Source organism: Pongo pygmaeus, chromosome 5 (genome assembly GCF_028885625.2).
Source record: "Pongo pygmaeus isolate AG05252 chromosome 5, NHGRI_mPonPyg2-v2.0_pri, whole genome shotgun sequence".
NCBI lineage: Eukaryota > Metazoa > Chordata > Mammalia > Primates > Hominidae > Pongo > Pongo pygmaeus.
Window position 1 is genome coordinate 155,131,129 of NC_072378.2, and position 20,326 is coordinate 155,151,454.

Sequence of the window (20,326 nt, forward strand, 5' to 3'; positions counted from 1 at the left end):
AGAGTCTACTGGGGCAACTGCCATTAACTTCATAAACAATCACACAGATTAAAGCAAATGTATAGAGTGTGGTAAAGGCATAATCGAATTTGTGTTTCTTAATGATTACATGTCTACTATGAGCAGAGGGACTGAAGAGGGTCGATGCTTGGTGTCTGTCTATCATTCAACACTATTCATTGCTTTCTCCTTTACTTCTCACTATCAATAACTGGACATAGCCCTGGATGCTCAGTATGCTTCATGACAATCTGCTTCCTGGCATGTCTTCAAGAAACATATTGATTTGTAAAAACTGGAACTACTGAATTTCTATGCGCACCAGAAGACGGAGGTCCTCTTTCCTTGCCTAACGCAGCCATGGCTCGTGGTCCCAAGAAGCATCTGCAGCTGGTAGCAGCTCCAAAGCACTGGATGCTGGATAAATTGACTGGTGTGTTTGCTCCTCATCCATTCACTGGTCCCCACAAGTTGAGAGAGTCTCTCCCCCTCATCATTTTCCTAAGGATCAGACTTAAATATGCCCTGACAGGAGATGAAGTCAAGAAGATTTGCATGCAGCAGTTCATTAAGATCGATGGCAAGGTTTGAACTGATACAACCTACCCTGCTGGATTCATGGATGTCATCAGCATTGACAAGAGAGAATTTCTCTCTGATCTATGACACCAAGGATCGCTTTGCTGTACATCGTGTTATACCTGAGGAGGCCAAGTACAAGTTGTGCAAAGTGAGAAAAATCTTTGTGGGTACAAAAAGAATCTCTCATCTGGTGACTCATGATGCTCGCACCGTCCGCTACCCTGACCCCTCATCGAGGTGAATGATACCATTCAGATTGATTTGGAGACTGGCAAGAGTATTGATTTCATCAAGTTCGACACTGGTTACCTGTGTATGGTGACTGGAGGTGCTAACCTGGGAAGAATTGGTGTGATCATCAACTGAGAGAGGCACCCTGGATCTTTTGACGTGGTTCATGAGAAAGATGCCAATGGCAACAGCTTTGCCACTCGACTTTCCAACATTTTTGTTATTAGCAAGAGCAATGAACCATGGATTTCTCTTTCCCGAGGAAAGGATATCCGCCTCACCATTGCTGAAGAGAGAGACAAAGACTGGCGGCCAAACCGAGCAGTAGGTGAAATGGTCCCTGGGTGACATGTTAGATCTTTGCATGTAATTAAAAACAATGTGGCATGATTAAAAAAAAAAAAAAAAAAAAAGTCTGAGCATGGTGGCTCACACCTGTAATCCCAGCACTTTGGGAGGCCAAGGCGGGCGAATCACCTGAGGTTGGGAGTTTGAGACCAGCCTCACCAACATGGAGAAACCCCGTCTCTACTAAAAATACAAAATTAACTGGGCGTGGTTGCATATGCCTGTAATCCCAGCTACTCAGGAGGCTGAGGCAGAAGAATTGCTTGAACCCAGGGGGCAGAGGTTGCAGTGAGCCGAGATCGCATCATTGCACTCCAGCCTGGGCAATAAGAGCGAAACTCCATCTAAAAAAAAAAAAAAAAAAAAAAAAAACTGGAACTATTTGTACCCTATCCTCTATCCCTGCACAGAAAAGTTGAAGGGAACTTAACCTGAAACTCATATGTTAATAGTACTGATTTCCACTGCCATGCCAAAGAGTAAGTAGAGTCAAGAGTCAGCATGGTATAGAGGAAACAGCATAGACTTGGACTTAAATCCACCTAGGCTCCAATTCCAGCTCTGATAATGATTAACTACATAGCTTTAAACAGATGATTTTACCCCTCTAAGCCTCATCTTTAAAAGGGGGATAATAACGCCTACTCTGGAGCATTATGAAGATGAAATCAGATCATGTATATAAAGCATCTGATTCACAACAGAGGCCGAAAATGGATTATTATATTAATCACATCATAGAGAATCCTAACTAATCTAAAACACTGTGATATATGTGGGTTTTGTCTGAACCACAAAAAAATATTAAAATGGCCCATGCAAAATTGAAACAAGTAAACAAATAAACTGAAAGGAGCTTGTAAATAATCAGACAAACCTGTTTAGTCCAATTATCCCAAGACACATATTTAGTATCCATGAGAAACTGCTGGGGGTGGAATGAAAGGGGTACGGCAGAAGGTCAAAGTCAACTGCCTGTGGATGATTTCCTGAAAAGTGTTTCTTTCCAGATCTCTTGTTTAGAGAGAGGTCAGACTGACCATGAGACACAGATGCTGAAGCCTCAAGCATAGGAATAAAGTTCTACGAGGTCCAACCCAAAAAGGGAAATGCATTTTGATGATCCAGCAAGAAATTCTTATTAGTGCGGGAACTCTTGCCCACCATCTGCCAAGGGAGGCTATAATGGCATTGTTGACTCCCACACAGCAAGCAGAGCCTTAATCATGTTTTACTAGGCCTCACAGATCACAGGAGCAGGCATGCCCTCTTAGCCCCAGGCCTGGCACCACCCATGCAAGGTAAGTAGTTTACAGGTGTGTCTGGGTCTACTTCAGGTCGGTCAGTTTAAGACAGCTCCACAGGACCTTAACCCAGAGAAGGAGGTCAGCCCCATGCAGAAGCTCCCACGCCAAGGAAGAAAAAGCTGGGCACCAGCTTTTTCACTATCTCCTGGGCACCAAACTAAATTATGTTTAGACTAGAATGGAAGCAATGACAACAAATCCAAAAGAAAAGTAAAAATTGGAAATAGTATTAAGGGCAAAAACTTGTTGTTGTCTAATCAGGAAAAGCAGCAAAACGTACATTGCATTCAGATGTGCAGGCCAGTGATCTATAGCCTTTGCAGGCTTTGGGTCCTTTCAACAGGCCACTTATCCTCATCATCATCACTTACCACAGCAGCAGTGTAGGTTATTACAGTGCTGTGTGGCTTGCAAAGCATTCTGGAACACACGGTTTTGTTACAATCCTCATAGCAATCTGATGAACAAGGTTATTATTGTCCTCATTTTAAGGGTGAGGCCATCGAGACTCAGAAGAAAAAAATTAATTGATTTACACCAGGATGCACATGAAATAGATCTGGGAGCAGAGATTTGGACCCTGGGCTCCTGACACCAAGTTTTATTTTTGTGGCTACACATTTCATATTGTTGCGGATCTTTAATTGACAAACGTGGTCCCACATTGGCATTGCAGCTGCCTGGTGCATTCTACCTGAGGCTCTGGGCTGAGGCCACGTCACCACATAGGAGAGTAGGTAGCTCAGAGAATCAGTCCAAATAGACCAAGTGGTCATCAGTCCAGAACTCAAGTTGCCAAATCTAAGGAAATGAGGTCTGAAAGTGGGATCTGAGCCAAACCAATAAAGTCTCAAAAGTCAAGGTGATCCTGGGTAACTGTGTTCTCTCACTAGGCAAAAGTAAGAGAGAGGCTTTTTTCCTCAGTTTCAGTAAAGTACAAAGTGTGGTTTGAACAGGATTAGTTGGAAATGTCTTTGAACCTATTAATAGAGTTGAAATAAATCATCTGCAACTTTATTTATGCATTTCCTCAAAGTTCTTAAGTATGGAACCCTGACCGAAAGATTTTGATAGAGGCTTTTGCTTTTGTATTATACTCTCTAAAATTGTCATAACTTGTTTTACTAGTTAATGGAAATGTGTGATGTCACAACTCTCACAATGTGAGGGACGTGTGGGCATTTCCTTTGATTGCCAGTTTTTCTCCACAAACCATAGTAACTGTAGGCTCCATGAGGACAGGGATTCTTGTCTGAGTCTCTCGTGAATCCTCAATACTTGGCACATAATAGAACTCAATAAATATTTTTTATCTGTTGTATGAATAGTGGGTACATTTTACATTGTCTTTTGGCAGAAAGAGGTACTTCTTTTAAATCTTAACTAAAAATAGATTCCCTTATTATAAAATACATTAATTATCTTGACAAAACATCATGTATCTCCCCCCTTTCCCTGATGATGAAAGTTGTAATGAAGACATAACTTATTTATTGCTTTTCCAAGAGCATGTAGGCCTCAAGATTACTCCATGGTTATGCATACAACAGACAAAATACGTTACGTGTGAAAGGTACTAATTATGTAGGTGGTGGTTTTCAATAAGGGTCAAGGATCCCATATCACAGTCTTACCCAAGGGGTTATGGTTCCACATCTTATGTGACTTTTCTATAAGGAAAAACCTGTTTATATTATCTAAGCCCAGAACTTAACTCCATTTTACATATGAACACAAAGCATTTTTGCTCTATGTTAATATATAAGGAATTTCCAGGAATGCAAATATCATGTAAACTGAGGAAAGATTGAGACTTGTTTTGTTTGGAAATTTACCAAAAGCAATTGACTATTGAAGAAAATCACCATCAACAAATGCTTGTGGTATTGGAGGCACCAATAAAAGAACAGCTATCTCAGTTTTTGTAACTACTGCATTTACGATGATAACATATTAACTTTCAAATTTACTTATTTAGACTTTCACTTCCATTTATGAAAAATTAACAGCTACAGGAATTATCCTTCTTCCATGCACAAATTGAAAATTAGGCAAAAGACGTGAAACAACAGTTTTCAGACATTAAACAACTGGTAATGCTGGACTGTGAACCCTGAAAGAAGAGAATCAATTAAGCTGAATGCTGTGATTGCCCCAGCTTCCTGCCTGGAGGCAGTTTTCAAGCCACAGCATGCAGCCAACAGTCTCACTGAGTTAAGGAAACAGAGATCAAAGTTAAGGAAGGCAAGGTGGCTAGATTTGTGGGACAAAGTACTAGAAAGGAGAAAGCTGCACAGAGAGAGAGAAAGAGAGCACACTCTCAAGATTTGCAAAGGGTTCTCTCAAATCTTTGACTAAATACTAATAATAAATATGATATCTCATAGGGAAGAAAAAAACACTAGATAGGTCTGATAGCAATTTACACACTGTAGAAGAGATCAGTGTTCTTGATGATATAGCAATAATAAAGCACAAAGAGAAAAAGAATAGAAAAAATTAACAGAGCATCAGTGATGTATGAAGGAATATCAGAAGGTAAGTGGTCTAAACCATGTATAACTGGAGTAGCAAATAGAGTGAGTGAGAAGGACAGAAAAAAACCTTTAAAGAAATCATGGCTGAAATCGTCAAAATTTGATGAAAGCTCTGAACTCTCAGATTTGGGATGCTCAAGGAACTTCAAGAAAAAAAAAACAAAAAAATTCAAACTAAGAAAGATCATAAAATCAGTCATAAAGAAAAAAATCTTAAAAGTTCCAGGAGAGGGATGATGGGACACGTTACATATAGAGGAACAAAGATAAAAATGACAGCTGACTTCTCATCAGAAATTTTGCAAGCCAGAAGGCAATGGAGCAACATCTTTAAACTACTTAAAAAAAAAAAAAAAAAAAAAAAAAAAAAGCTTTGATCTAGAATTCTATACCCAGATAAAATAGCTTAAGAAAGTAAAAATAAAAAAGTCTTATTTAGATATACAAAAGCTGAAAGAATTCATCACCAGAAGAATGCACTACAAGCTACATGAAAAAAAGTCTTTCAGACAGAAGGAAAATAATACTAAATGGAAATTTGCTTCTACACAAGTGAGTAAAGAGTGTGGAAATGATGAGTGTGTAGGAACATATAAAATACTTTTTCTTCCAATTTTAATCTCTTTAAAAGATATAGATTATTTAAAGCAACAATAATAGCAAGTATTGTGGAGGCATGTATGACAAAACAGCATAATGTATGACAATAACATGTAAGAAACAGTACAGAAGGAAGGAAGTACAGGACAGTACAGGACAGAAGGAAGAAAGTGAAGACACACTATTGTAAGGTGCTTATACTATATGTATATAATTTGAAGGTAAACTATGAGTTAGGTGTGTATTATAAACCTTAGAGCAACAACTAAAAAATAAAACAAAGCCACTCCAATTAAAGGATGGAGATTGTCAGATAAAAAAGCAAGGCCTAACTACTGTGCTGTCTGTGAGAAAAACATTTTAAATATAAAGAAACAGAAAGATTAAAAGTAAAATGATGGAAAAAGACATACAATGAATACACAAAACAAAACAAAGTTGAATGAGCTACGTTAATATCATATAAAGTAAATTTCAGAACAAGAAATATTCCTAGAAGTAAAAATCAGGCATTTCTTTTTTTTTTTTTTTTTTTTTTTGAGACAGAGTTTCACTCTGTCAGCCAGGCTGGAGTGCAGTGGCATGATCTCGGCTCACTGAAGCTCTGCCTCCCGGGTTCAAGCGATTCTCCTGCCTCAGCCTCCTGAGCAGCTGGGATTACAGGCACATGGCACCAAGCCCAGCTAATTTTTGTATTTTTTTAGTAGAGATGGGGTTTCTCCCTGTTGGTCAGGCTGGTCTCGAACTCCCAACCTCAGGTGATCCGCCCGCCTCAGCCTCCCAAAGTGCTGGGATTACAGGCGTGAGCCACCACGCCTAGCCAAAATCAGGCATTTCTTAATGGTAAAGATGTCAATTCATCAAGAAGACATAAAAATCTTAGATGTCTATGCACCTACTAAAAGACATAATAATCTTAAGTGTTTAGGTACCAGGGACATAAAAAGTTGACAGAACCAAAAGAAGAAGTAAAATATTTTGCAATTTCAACACTCCTCTATCAATAATTGATACAAGTAGAAAGTCAATAAGAAAACAGATTTGAACAACACTATAAGCAAACTTGACCGCCATTTATGGAACACTCCACTCAACTATAGAACATTCATGAAGATAAATTATATTCTGGGTCATAACAGAAATATACTTATTTAACCCTACTTTTTAAATTTCAAATATAAGGACAGAGTGTGAAAAACTTTTAGTAGAATATTGTTCTTACTTATTGTAAATCTGAAATTATTCATTGTAACAAGGAGCAAGCATCTAACTATTAATACTTAATAATTAATACTTCATTTTCTTATATAGCAACTGAGAATTTCAACACTGAAATACCTCTTATTTTTCTTTCATATTATATATGACATCATTTTTAATTATATAACATTTTGTGTTTAAGTTACCTTATCAATAAATTTTTTTTCATGACAGAGAAAAGATTATTACAAGCTAGTTATAAAAAGGGGCTTTGGATCTGATGGAGTATGAAATCACTTGTCTGGAACACAAAGGAATGTTTTGATGTTCCTGTTATCTTTACCAATACTCTGATGGAAAACCTACGAATGAAGTAGGATTTTTCACATATCTACGTACTACAAATTCCTCCACTTGTCAAAATGATATACTAAGATAGACCTCTATAAATTTGAACTTTGTATGCAGAGATCTCGCAGTTGCAAAGGAATTAATAGTATTACAAATAAAATTGAGTACAGTAGTGTCACGACCATCCTAGATATAGAAAGTATGTTCTTATTAATACAGCTGACAGTTGTAGTTAATTTTTCTAGGAGCCTCGTCATATGGTTCATATCACATTTATGGTTCATACGTTTTCTATATGTAAATCAAGTGAATAGACAAGATTCTTTTAACCCAAATGAAAACTCTGCATTTATCTATTCCTGTTAGGTTTTATCATGGTGATTTGTGAATCGTAGTTCTTCCACTGAGATAATTTTGAATATCAATTCTGATGAACTTTATATAGTTGCCTCCTATCCTCTGGTTTTGGGTCAGGGATAAATTTGATTAGCGTGCCTTTAGCAGGATGTGAAATATCTTTGATATTTCAAAAAAAAGTCTTTGATACATTTATGCCTTTTAGTCAATCATTATTGTTTTGTGAAAAAAAAAAACCCTCTAATATATTTAGCACTATAGATTCCAAAACTGGGAGTTTACAGGAGCAGCACACTGAAAGTCCCTCAGTAACCTTTGTCTCTCAGCTTCACACCCAGCCCTCCGTACCACTGAAACTGGAATTCTGCAAACTGCATTCTCCAAACTCTTGTCATTGTGGTCAGTGAAGATATTTTATATAACTATCTTCTTAAATCTATTGAGACTTAATTTGTGGCCTAACATATGGTCTATCCTGGAAAATGTCATATGTGCACTTGAGAAGAATGTGTATACTATTGTTGGGTACAATGTTCTGTTAGTCTGTTAGATCTAGTTGATTTATTGTGTTGTTTAAGCGCTTGGTTTCCGTATTTATCTTCTGTCTTGTTGGTCTGTCCGTTTTTCAGAGTGGGGTATTAAAGTCTCCAACTAGTATCATAGAACTATTTCTCTCTTTGTTTCTGTGAAGTTTTGCTTCATGTATGATGGTCGCTCATTAGGTGTGTAAATATTAATATTTATAATTATTATGTCTTCTTGCTGGAGTGAACCTTTTATTAATATATAATGTCCTTGTTTCTTGCAAACATTTTTTATTTAAAGTTTATTTTGCCTGATATTAGTACAGCTACTTCTGCTCCTTTTTGGACACTATTTGCATGGAATATCTTTTTCATCCTTCCACTTTCAATCTATTTGTGTCTTTAGATGTAAAGTAAGTCTCTTATAGACAGTACACAGTTGAATTTTGTTTGTTAATACATTCTGCTGATCTCTGACTTTTGATGGAGAATTGAACTTGTTTACACTTAAAGTAATGACTGATAAGGAGTGACTTATTTCTGTCATCTTGCTATTTGTTTTCTATATGTCTTATACCTTTTTGTGGTCCCTCACTTCCTGCATTGCTGTCTTCTTATGTGTTTAGTTGATTTTTTATAGTGAATTATTTAAATTCCCTTCTCATTATATGTATTCTATGGCTATTTTCTTTGTGGTTAACATGGGGATTATATTTAACATCCTAAAGTTGTAACACTCTAACTTGAATTTATACCAGCTTAAGTTCAATAACATACAAAAGCTTTCCTCCTTTAACAGCTCCATTCCCACTCCTTTTGGTTTTTGGTGTCACAAAATTACATCTTTATATATTGTGTGTCCAAAACATAAACTAATAATTCTTCAGAATGCATTAACCTCTTAAATCATATGAAAAACAAAATGTGAATTTACAAATCAGTTTACAATAATAATAGCTTTTAGACTAGTAATTGTTTCTTTTAATGTTTTAGTCTCTTAAATCATGTAGAAAACAAAAAGTGCAGTTACAAATCATTATTACAATAATGCTAGCTTTTATAATTACCAATATATTTACCTGTATTTATAGCTTTATTTCTTCATACAGCTTCAAGTGATTACCTGGTGTCTTTCCATTTCAACCTCCAGGACTCCCTTGATCTTGTAGGGCAAGTCTAGAGATAACAAACTTCCTCCGCATTTATCTGGGAATGTCTTAATTTCTTCCTCACTTTTGAAAGGCAGCTTTGCCAGATATAGGATTCTTGACTGACAATTTGTTTGGTTTTTTTCTAGCACCTTGAATATATTGGCCCACCGCCATCTGCCTCTAAAGTTCCCAATGATTATCTGTGGATAATCTTATCACAGATCCCTTATATGTGATGAGTTGCTTCTCCCATACTGCTTTCTCTCTTTGTGTTTGGCTTTTGAAAGTTTGATTATAATGTCTCTGACTGTGGGTCTCTGAGTTTATCTTACTTAGAGTTCTTTGAGCTTCTTGAAAGTTTACGTTTATGTCTTTCATCAAATTTGGGATGTTTTTAGCCATTATTTCTACAGACATTCTCTCGCCGGCTTTCTGTCTCTCTTTTCTTCTGAGACTTCCACAATGTGTATATTGGTCCGTTTGATGGTCCCACAGATCCTTTAAGCTCTGTGCAATTTTCTTCACTCTTTTTTTTTTTTTTTTTTTTTGCTGTTCCTCAGATTTGATTTCTATTATCCTATCCTCAAGTTTGCTGGTTCTTTCTTCTGCCTGCTCAAATCTACATTTGAATTCCTCTACTGAATTTTTCATTTTGGTCATTGTATTTTCAGCTCCAGAATTTCTTTTTTGTTTCTTTTTATGTTTTCTATTTGTTGGTATTGCCATTTTGTTCATACATCTTATTCTTGACATTCTCCACATCTTTTAGTTTGTTGAATATCTTTAAGATGGTTATTTTAAAGTCTTTGTCAAGTAGCTGTGCCATCAGGTCTTTTTCAGAGACAGTTTCTGTTTATTCTTCTTTCCTTTGAATAAGCCATATTTTCCTGCTTCTTTGCATGCTTTGCAATTTTTTGTTGAAAACCAGGTATTTGAATCTAATAATCTGCTAACTCTGGAACTCAGGTTCTCCCCCTTTCCCAGGATTTTCTGTTTTTTGTGTTTATGTTTTATTGTTTGTGTTTCTGATGTTGTAGACTGTCTCTGTACCAAAGATTAGTGTCAGTTGTAAACTTAGGTCTTTGTGGGTCTTTTCTGAACCTGGGTCTTTTCCTGGGTATGTGCAGTCACTTTCTAATGCTCCCCATATATGCAGTTGTTTTCAAATGTTATAGTTTTCAATGTCTGGCACCCAAAAGGGAGAAAAAAGAAAAATGAAGGGAGACAGAAAACGGCACCAGCCTTTTAAACCTCCTGGAAATCACTTCTGCTAGAGGGGAAGGGCTTGCAAAAATTGGGGGGGTTGTAAACACAATGGCCATTAGCCTTTTTGTCTGTATCTCTGTGATCAGAAGAAGCAATCAGTGATCCAAATACAGATCCCTGATGTTTGGAGGACAGGATCCTTTTTACCCACCCCAGCTCCTATAAGCTGCCTACAAGTCACTCCAGGAACTCCAGGAACTCATGCACAGGTGCCTGTCGTGTAGCTGGGGTGGAGGATGAGTACTACTGCTACCTGCTAAGAGCTGAAATTGACCAACATTAAATGCAATTTACTGCCTAAGCCTTCTCCTGAAATTTGCAACCTTCTACAGATTCCTGAGTTCCAAAATAGTTACATCAGACAGATTCTGCCATTACAATCCTTGTCTAGATGGGGAGAGAAATGCCTGGTGCCTTCTACTCTGCCATCTTCCTAGAATCCCTAGACATTCTCTTTTGCTACTTATAAAATTAAAATATTAAGAAACAATTAAAAGTATAATGGCAATCGGATAAAAGAAGTAGTATTTTAACTATAGTATTTCCTAGGATAAGGAAGGTTTTCCATTTGACTAGAAATCCCTTAAGGGCAGGAACTTCATTCATCCAATAGGTATTTTTTGAGCATTATTTCATGCTAGACTCATTCAGGTGTTTTATATTACTTCAATGCAAAGTTGAATAATTTAATTCTAGGACAAAGCAGGAGTCTTAACTTTTGTCTAGTCTAGTGGTTTACAAACCTCTTTTTGGCCTTCTAACTCTTTCATCAAATGAAAGTTCATATAGAAGTCCAATAAATCCAGTAGGCATGAGTAAAACTACTCCATTTGAGCAGGTACCTCAGAAAGTCCAGAGCCCAAGCAGCTAGTGCCCGCTGCCCCCACCCGACCCAGTGGTCCTCAGGGAGTATTCACAGACACACCAAGGCCTTATGGAGCATTATTTGAGAACACCTGATCTACTTAACCCATCATTTTATATCATAGATAAGAAACTGAGACATAGAGAGCTGCCCAAGGCCACACAACTGATGAGTAGTGAGTCCACCTACAACAGAGACTGTGATGATCAAAGTTCATGGGGTCACGGATTTTTGCAGGTCCCAAGTCTGAAGGGATTCAAATTCAAACCTGGCCAGAAGGAACCCAAGTTATATAAAAGGGGATACAGGCCGGGCACAGTGGCTCACAGCTATAATCCCAGCACTTTGGGAGGCCAAGGTGGGCGGATCACGAGGTCAGGAGATCGAGACCATCCTAGCTAACATGGTGAAACCCCATCTCTACTAAAAATACAAAAAGTTAGCCGGGCGTGGTGGTGGGCGCCTGTAGTCCCAGCTACTGGGAAGGCTGAGGCAGGTGAATGGCGTGAACCCGGGAGGTGGAGCTTGCAGTGAGCCAAGATCGTGCCACTGCACTCCAGTCTGGGTGACAGAGCGAGACTCCGTCTCAAAAAAAAAAGGGGGGGGGGGGATACAAATTATTTTAATTGAAAACACAAGATAATGAGGTTATATGTCATGTCTGGATACTTGTATTCATGTGTGTATTTTGTCATATTCATACATGTGAGAAGAGCTAATAATTTTTTGTGCAGAGATGATTTTAGGAACTAACTCAGAAAAACCAATATAGTTTTCATCCTGATGCATGACTTATGTACGATTAAAAATACCATTTCTGGTTGGTCTTAGGAAAAACTTACCAGATTTGTAGATTATAAAATTGGTTGAATGTGTTTACTGTTTGGAAGTGGATGGAGTGGTGTCAAACTGCAAGAGCATTTTTAAATTTTTTATTATATAATATTATCAGATATTTACTTTAAAATTATTTCCATGTGCTGAAACTTGTTCCATTGTAGTAAAGCTTTAGTAAAATTACATAAGCACATGAACTAGAAATGCGATTATGTGTAATTAACGTTACCAATGTAATTGAAGCACATGGCCTTACTATATAATTTATAAATCTGTACACAATTAATTTTGTGTGATCTTTTTGATCTCTTTTTACTATGCATTACTTCTCTAAGTTCTGTAGAATCCAGCATTACTAAGAGCATTTTTAGATTAGCACACATCTATGACACCATTAATAAAATATCCATCCCCTTGTCATTCTGGCTTTTGATTTGACAGTTTAGGCAATAGCTCTAGTTGAGAGAGCCAAATTGGTTCTCCACTTAAAAGACAGAAGTTATGCTCTTCTTTATAATTATCTACACTCTCAATGTAATCCTCATCTACCACCACTGTTACCATGCAAAGCATTGATTAAATATTTCTTTGTACATTTCACAAAGAAAGATTTTACAAGTGCATATTTACTGCCTTCCAGAAAATAATAATTTTAAAGGAATATATGTTAATCATCTGTTTGAAACTGTCAATGTGAGCTAAATCTTTAGTACCTCTAATTTATACCTAGGTACTTGAAATTTTAAATAGCAGTTCCAAAAAATCAAAAGCTTCTTGACCAAATGTGTTATTATGGGGAAGAGAATTTCTACAGAAACAAATAATTGCTAGAACTTTTATTTCATTATCTTAGGAACCTCCTCTTCAATGATTGTTGATCTCAATATGGTTGTTGTCTCATGAGGCCCTCATGAATTGGCTGGGGAGAGTCTCTGGCATTTGTTTGGAGCTTTTAAGGAGTTAGCACTTCCAGCCTGTCTCTTTTCTCCATTTATCCTTCTATTAAGAGACTCTAGTTAGCAACTGCTCTCTCTTCAGTGGCTGTAGGGTTTTATGCAGCTAATTTTTATCCGTTGAGTACAGTCATTAGACCCTTGATTACCAAGGGCAGAGATTTACTCAGACCACCTTAATAAAAATGGGGATATATTATAAATACAGGTGGGTACCAGAGCTTAAAAGCTATGAGACTATTAAGTAGTTCTTGAGACAACTCTCGTCTCCACCTCTCTTACAGCCTATGTGGTCTCTCTTTCAAAGCGCCACTGCTTTTCTCTCTACGCCTGCCCCATCTTTCTGTGAATCTACTCTGTATTCCCCAGGAATTTGGGGACTTACACCCCAAGAAACAGTTTTGGGGCCGGGTGCGGTGGCTTATGCCTGTAATCCCAGCACTTTGGGAAGCCAAGGCAGGCGGATCAAGAGGTCAGGAGTTCAAGACCAGCCTGGCCAAGATGGTGAAACCCCGTCTCACCTAAAAATACAAAAAATAGCTGGGCATGGTGGCAGGTGCCTGTAATCACAGCTACTCAGGAGGCTGAGGCAGGAGAATTGCTTGAACTCAGGTAGCAGATGTTGCAGTGAGCCGAGGTCATGCCACTGCACTCCAGCCTGGACGATAGAGTGAGACTCTGTCTCAAAAAAGAAGAAGAAGAAGAAGAAGAAGAGGAAGAGGAAGAGGAAGAGGAAGAGGAAGAAGAAGAAGAAGAAGAAGAAGAAGAAGAAGAAGAAGAAGAAGAAGAAGAAGAAGAAGACGAAGAAGAAACAGTTTTGAAGGAAATTAATCAGATTGGCTTAGCTAATTACTAACTTGCTATAGGGCAAAACCTTCACATCTGACCTGTTTGATGCTCAGTGTTGGCCCCATCAGAAGCCATGCCTGCACAGCTAAGTCAGAGACTGCCTCACTAAGCAGGGGGCTATGGCCAGTGTGTTTTCTACTGTTTTTTAAAAAAAAATGACAGGAGGCACTGCAATTAACATGTCCAATATATGTATAATCAGAAGTCAGAGGTGCCTCAGCCTTGGATAGCTACGAAAGGGTTTTATCCAATGATACCTCCTTATTGTACATTGAAGTGGTAATTCCCAAGTTTTGGACTTCTACAGAAGAAAACTTTGACAAAACTCAATCCTATTATATTTTGAATGATATAATGACAACCATCTTCCTTTGTTCGGGTATTCATTTGTGTTTTGAATAATTAAGCAGGAAATCTAGCCGAATATTCTAGCCATCTCAAATTCCATTGGTTTATCTGTACAGCTAAAAATAATTACACTCATATGCCCTTAATGAATAGATCAGACTGCTTCACATTCTTGCCTGCATTCAGAAATTCAAAAGGTAGGTTACCCTGCTTTTTGCTAAATTTCTAGTGATATTAATTTGGGGAACAGATTCTAGAAACTTTAAGTCCTAATGTCCAGCTTTTAGAATTATGATTTTTTTAAGTTTACCATCTGAACATATAATAATCATCAATATTTCAGAAGATTGAAAAATAAAATATATTTGAACTTTGCTAACCACTTTCTCCTTCAGTATTTACAGACCTCCACTAATTGGGATGACGCACTTCTTCAAAAATAAAGATGCTGTTCAAATACTTTCTGTGTTTGCTTAATTAAAAAGGACATTGGAAAAAATGACCTTGTATGCCACAAATAGCAGTTTGGAAGCGACACTTCCTATTCATTATGTTATCACCATTTTCCTTTAAAATAATCATTCAAATACATGGATTTCTCAGTTCCAAGAAAACTAAAGCTGACATGTAATAAACTGAGAGTTAAATACAGATCCATTATTGTGGGGCCAACAAAACCTGTGTTACTCAGATCTGATAACACAGTTGCATGTAAATTCCACGCATCTGCTTATATCTAATATGTGCACATATTTACTCTGAGGAAATGGGAAAGCAAAGCTAGGCTCAAGAGTAGTAATGTAAACAGCATCGCACCTACGCTCAGCAGGAATCGTTTGCACACCTGTCTTTCTTGGAAATGTGTCAACCAGTTGTTTTCTCAGGTTCATGTACAATTTTATCGGGCCCTGGAAACACCTACTCCACATTCGCTGTGCCAACCATTAAAGTCCAGTTTGTTTCTGAGTGAGGAGGTGGGAAAGGGCTGGTTTGGAAACCAAGTCTGTGACTGTTTCAAATGCACCAGTGGTCTCCCAAAGGTTGATTTTTATCACCTTTGAGACAGTACTCTCTGAAGGCCCCTCCCTCATCCTTACAGATTGGCATTTTGATTTTAAAAAATGAAGATGAAAAAAAGGAAATAGAGAAATGGGACCACATACAGAAAAACTGGGATAAAGCTTCATTTATTCAACACCCACAGTATGTCAGGCCTGTGTTAGTCTTTAGAGATACAGCAGTAAACAACTTTCTACTTTGACTTCTAAGCAATAAATTTACTTAAGTTTACTGCAGACTTGGAGCAAAGTCTCTAAAGAGTGTGGTCATAAAATGGAGAATCTGGAACATTAGAGAAGGAATGCTTTTGTTTAGTGGGTGACTCTTCAAATAACATAATTTTCTAAATTTTTAAATGTCATACAGTTCTTATTTTGTAATCTAACGTAAAAATGAAGTTTAGGCCGGGCATGGCTGCTCACACCTGTAATCTCAGCACTTTGGGAGGTCGAGGCAGGAAGATCACTTGAGCTTAGGAGTTCGAGACCAGCCCAGCCAACATGGTGAAACCCCATCTCTACAAACAATACGAAAATTAGCCAGGCGTCGTGGCTCACGCCTGCAGTCCCAACTACTTGGGAGGCTGAGGTGGGAGGATCGCTTGAGCCGGGGAGACAGAGGTTGCAGTGAGCCATGGTAGGGATACATTTTTTTAAATTAAAAAAAAAAACCATCAAATTTGGATGAAATGCATACATTAAGAAAATTAATTTGCTAGGCCAGGCACTGTAGCTCACACCTGTAATCCCAGCAGTTTGGGAGGTTGAGGCAGGGAGATCGCTTGAGCTTACCAGTTCAAGATCAGCCTGGACAACACGGCAAAACCCTATCTTTACTAAAAATACAAAAAGCTAGCCAGGAGTGGTGGCACATGCCTGTAGTCCCAGCTACTTGGGAGGCTGAGGTGGGAGGATGGCTTGAGACTGGGAGGTGGAGCTTGCAGTGAGCTGAGATCACACCACTGCACTCCACCCAGGGTGATAGAGCCAGACCGTGTCTCAAAAAAAAAATTAATTTGCTTTTAGTCCAATGGTGACAAACATTGATTCATCCACTCATGAATGTGTATGGTAGTTATAAAATAATACAGCACAAAGTTCTAGCTACATAGATATTAAGAAGGCAAAGAGAAGAAATCCTAACTCAGCCTGGGGAGGAGTAAGAGAGGGAGTTTGGGAGGGCTTCCTGGAAGCAGTGACCACTGAGAGTTAAAACCAGAGAAGGAGTGAGGTCAAAGGAAGAACATTCTCTACAGAGAACGTAGCAATAAAAAGGAACTGGAGATCTAAAATAACTCTTCTTAATGTCTTTACTGACTTCTATGTGGGGCGTTGGGGGAAGAGCACTAGAAGAGGTTGAATATATCTAGCACATACACTATGACTGAAGCGAGTTTGAGAGACAGGGCTAGAGAGATAAGCAGGAATAAAATCAGGGAGAGCCTTGACCACCACCGCATTAGGAAAAGGCTGCCATATTAGGAAAGGCTGTTCAATATAATGTAATAAAACCTAATTATTGTAGGTTCATGAGAGCTTATCCAAGAAAGGTCCTGTCAGTTTCGTACCCAGGCAGGATAGTAAAGATATTTCCGTATTGAAAACCTTTCCCTAATTCGCATCTCTGTGACACTGTCATCTACTCTTTCATTTTCCCATTCTAGCTCTTAGGCCTGGTGGCAATTCTGTAAGAGAGCCAAAAAGAAAATACAAGCTATAAAAAATAATTATACCATTTTTAAAACAAAACAAAACAAGTCACCAAAAGAAGTCTGCTTAAATTTTGCTTTCTGGGCTGCAAAGATCATGACCATTAGGAAGCTGAATTGAAGAAAAGCTCTACTTCTTTTGGCCAATGTTTTCCTCAAATAGAAGAGTTTGAATGTGTTGCTGTGTCCAGAGATTTGCTGGTATGTGGTTCAGATGCTTCTCCAGTCGAAGCTTTATGTGAAATTTTAAAAGGTGTAGGGCTCACCAAAGCCCCATAGGGAGCTATCAATCTGTGTCACTGGGTGGACTCTGAATCCTTGTGAGTAATCCCCGCCTGCCTTCCCTCCCCCAGCTCTCTCCCCAGCACCATGTAAGGTAAGTTCAGCCAGCAAACTCAGATCTGGCTCTCTTTACCCTTGAGAACCTGGCTTATGCCTCTAACACACACACAGACGGTGAACTGGGCACATTGCTTTCTACTTTTATGAAGGTCACAGACTCTTACTGCTAGAGTGACCAGATCTGCCTCACCAGGTGCAGTCCCAGGCGGTGTCTGTGCTGTCAATATAAATCCCAATTTCTAACCACCTTCAGCAGGAGTTCTACCTCTGCTGGCAAGCCTTTCTCCCATTTATTCCACAGAGCAGCTTATACGATGGAACTCCCGTGAATACCAGTAAAACTTAAGAATTTGAGAAACACCCTAGAGATTATGGTTGAGAGTTTAGCCTACAATTTATGTGTTCCAGGAACCTTCAGATAAATTATATAATTACATTTAATAAATCCTTGTTGCACTGCTCTGAAAAATAAATAGGTAATATTTTAAAGCATAAGGAAGGCCCATCTCCCACCCCAAGCAAAGGTAATCAAGGCACTCGGAAAACCTAGGACAAAGAGTTGAGTGAAAGTAGATCTGGGAAGAAGCCATGTGAAGCACAATTCATGAGAAAATGGTGTGTGGGGCCTGGCGCGGGGGCTCATGCCTGTAATCCCAACACTTTGGGAGGCTGAGGCGGGGGTAGGGGGATCACCTGAGGTCAGGAGTTCAAGACCAGCCCGGACAACGTGGTGAAACCCTGTCTGTACTAAAAATACAAAAATTAGCTGGGTGTGATGGCGTGTTCCTGTAATCCCAGCTACTCAGGAGGCTGAGGCAAGAGAATCGCTGGAACCCGGGAGGCAGAGGCTGAGTGATAGATCAGATTTGCATTTGAAACCAGTTCCGGCCATTCGCAGTGGCTCCTGTAATCCCAGCACTTTGGGAGGCTGAGGCAGGTGGATGGACCACCTGATGTCAGGAGTTCAAGACCAACCGGGCCAACAGGGTGAAACCAGCTCAATAAATGAGCTGGGCATGGTGACATGCACCTGTAGTCCCAGCTACTCAGGATGCTGAGGCAGGAGAATCGCTTGAACCTTGGAGGTGGAGGTTGAAGTGAGTCCAGATTGCACCACTGAAATCCAGCCTGGCAACAGAGCGAGACTCCGTCTCAAAAAAAAAAAAAAAAAAAAAAATTAGCCAGGCATGATGCTGCACGTCTATAGTCCCAGCTACTTGGGAAGTTGAGGCAGGAGAATTGCTTGAACCCAGGAAGCAGAGGTTGCAGTGAGCAGAGACTGTGCCACTGCACTCCAGCCTGAGTGACAGAGCGAGACTTCGTCAAAAAAGAAAAAAAAAATGGCGTTTGGCCATGGTATCGGTCATCTGATCTGGCTGCTACCTATAAGCTGAGTGGACAGCACGTTACTCATAATGACTTCCCCATCCTCTCTGGCCATTCTGAAAAGCATATTCAGCAGTTTCTGGTCCTTTGGCCCTTTCTCCTTCCCTGAGTCTTTTACAGAAGACTCTGAACGGATGTTTCACTGCTTTTATTTTTTATGTATGTACGTATGTATTGGAGATGGGGGTCTCACTCTGTCGCCCAGGCTGGAATGCAGTGGCATGATCATAGCTCACTATAGCCTTCAACTCCTGGGCTCAAGCGATCCTCCTCAGCCTCTGGAGTAACTGGGACTGCAGGCATGCACCACCACACCTGGATAATTTTTTTTTTTTTTTTTGAGAGATGGGATCTTGCTATGTTGCCCAGACTGGTTTCCAACACCTGTCCTCAAGCAGTCCTCCCATCTTGGCCTCCCAGTGTTCTAGGATTACAGGCATGAGCCACCGCACCCAGCCTGGTTTTATTTTTTAAGAACAACCTTACTGAAGTATAATGGACATAGAACAAATGGCACATATTTTTTAAATTACAGTTTAATTGGTTTTGAGGCATGTTTATTTCTGTGAAGTCTTAACACAATCAAGATAATGAACATATCCATCACCCCAAAGTCTTCTCCTGCCCCCTGGTAATTCCTCCCTTTCCCCATTCATGCTCCCCAGCTCCCATCCCCGGCCATCTTTCTTTTGGCTTGAAACAAAACAAAACAAACAAGAAACTTTTTAAAAAGTTCTTTTCAAATTCTTTTTTAATTGCCTAATTGAAACCTTCTGAAGCTCTAAGGTTTCTTGCTAATGCATATGAAACATACCCAGCAATCTGCTTAGTTGTCTGGCACACTTTTCACATTAAAAAAAGAATAAATAAAATACAAGAAAATTCCAAGGGAGCAAAGAGTGTATTTGGCTTACATAACAAGCATAAGGAAAAGAAGTATTTGCTTTAGCCTAAAGCCATTGAGAGCATTCTTTCCTATGGAAAAGGGAATGCCAGGAACAGCTAGACATTGAAATGGTCCAAGTTTTTATTAAAAAGTGAGAGATGGCATTGCTAAAGGAAATGCCTTCTCAGATAATAGAAATAAAACCTATTTCACCTGAGTGGAATGCCTTCTGTTTCCACAAAGCTATCAATTATAGAGCAGCTTCTCCAGCAGTACTTTAACTAACTGGAAACTTCAGCTTAGAAAACAATGCTCAAAGTTTATTCTTGGTTTGGATTGCATCTGCTCTAGGGCGGGGGGTGGGGAGGGAATCCATATTTGCAAATGATGGGAAACTTTTGGAAAAGCACGTTTCTGAGTGTCCAGAGATTCTTAAATGAACTAACTGCGTGGGCCCACATACAAGTCATTTCATTTCAGCTTCATCTTGGTATAATGAGAAGATTGAACTAGAAGAAACCTCACAGTCCTTCAGGCTCTACATTTTATAGTGTGGGACCTTGTCAGGGATATCTTTGTCCAACAAAGAGGCTCAGCTGGTTGAGATTTACCCAGGAGTGCAAAGAAGAAAAGCATTCA

General features: G+C 39.0%; 1 pseudogene; it reads left to right on the forward strand.

Moving 5' to 3' along the window:
• The first annotated feature begins 330 nt into the window (after positions 1-330).
• LOC129038514 (small ribosomal subunit protein eS4, X isoform-like) lies at positions 331-1,032 on the forward strand (annotated as a pseudogene).
• Positions 1,033-20,326: the final 19,294 nt, after the last annotated feature.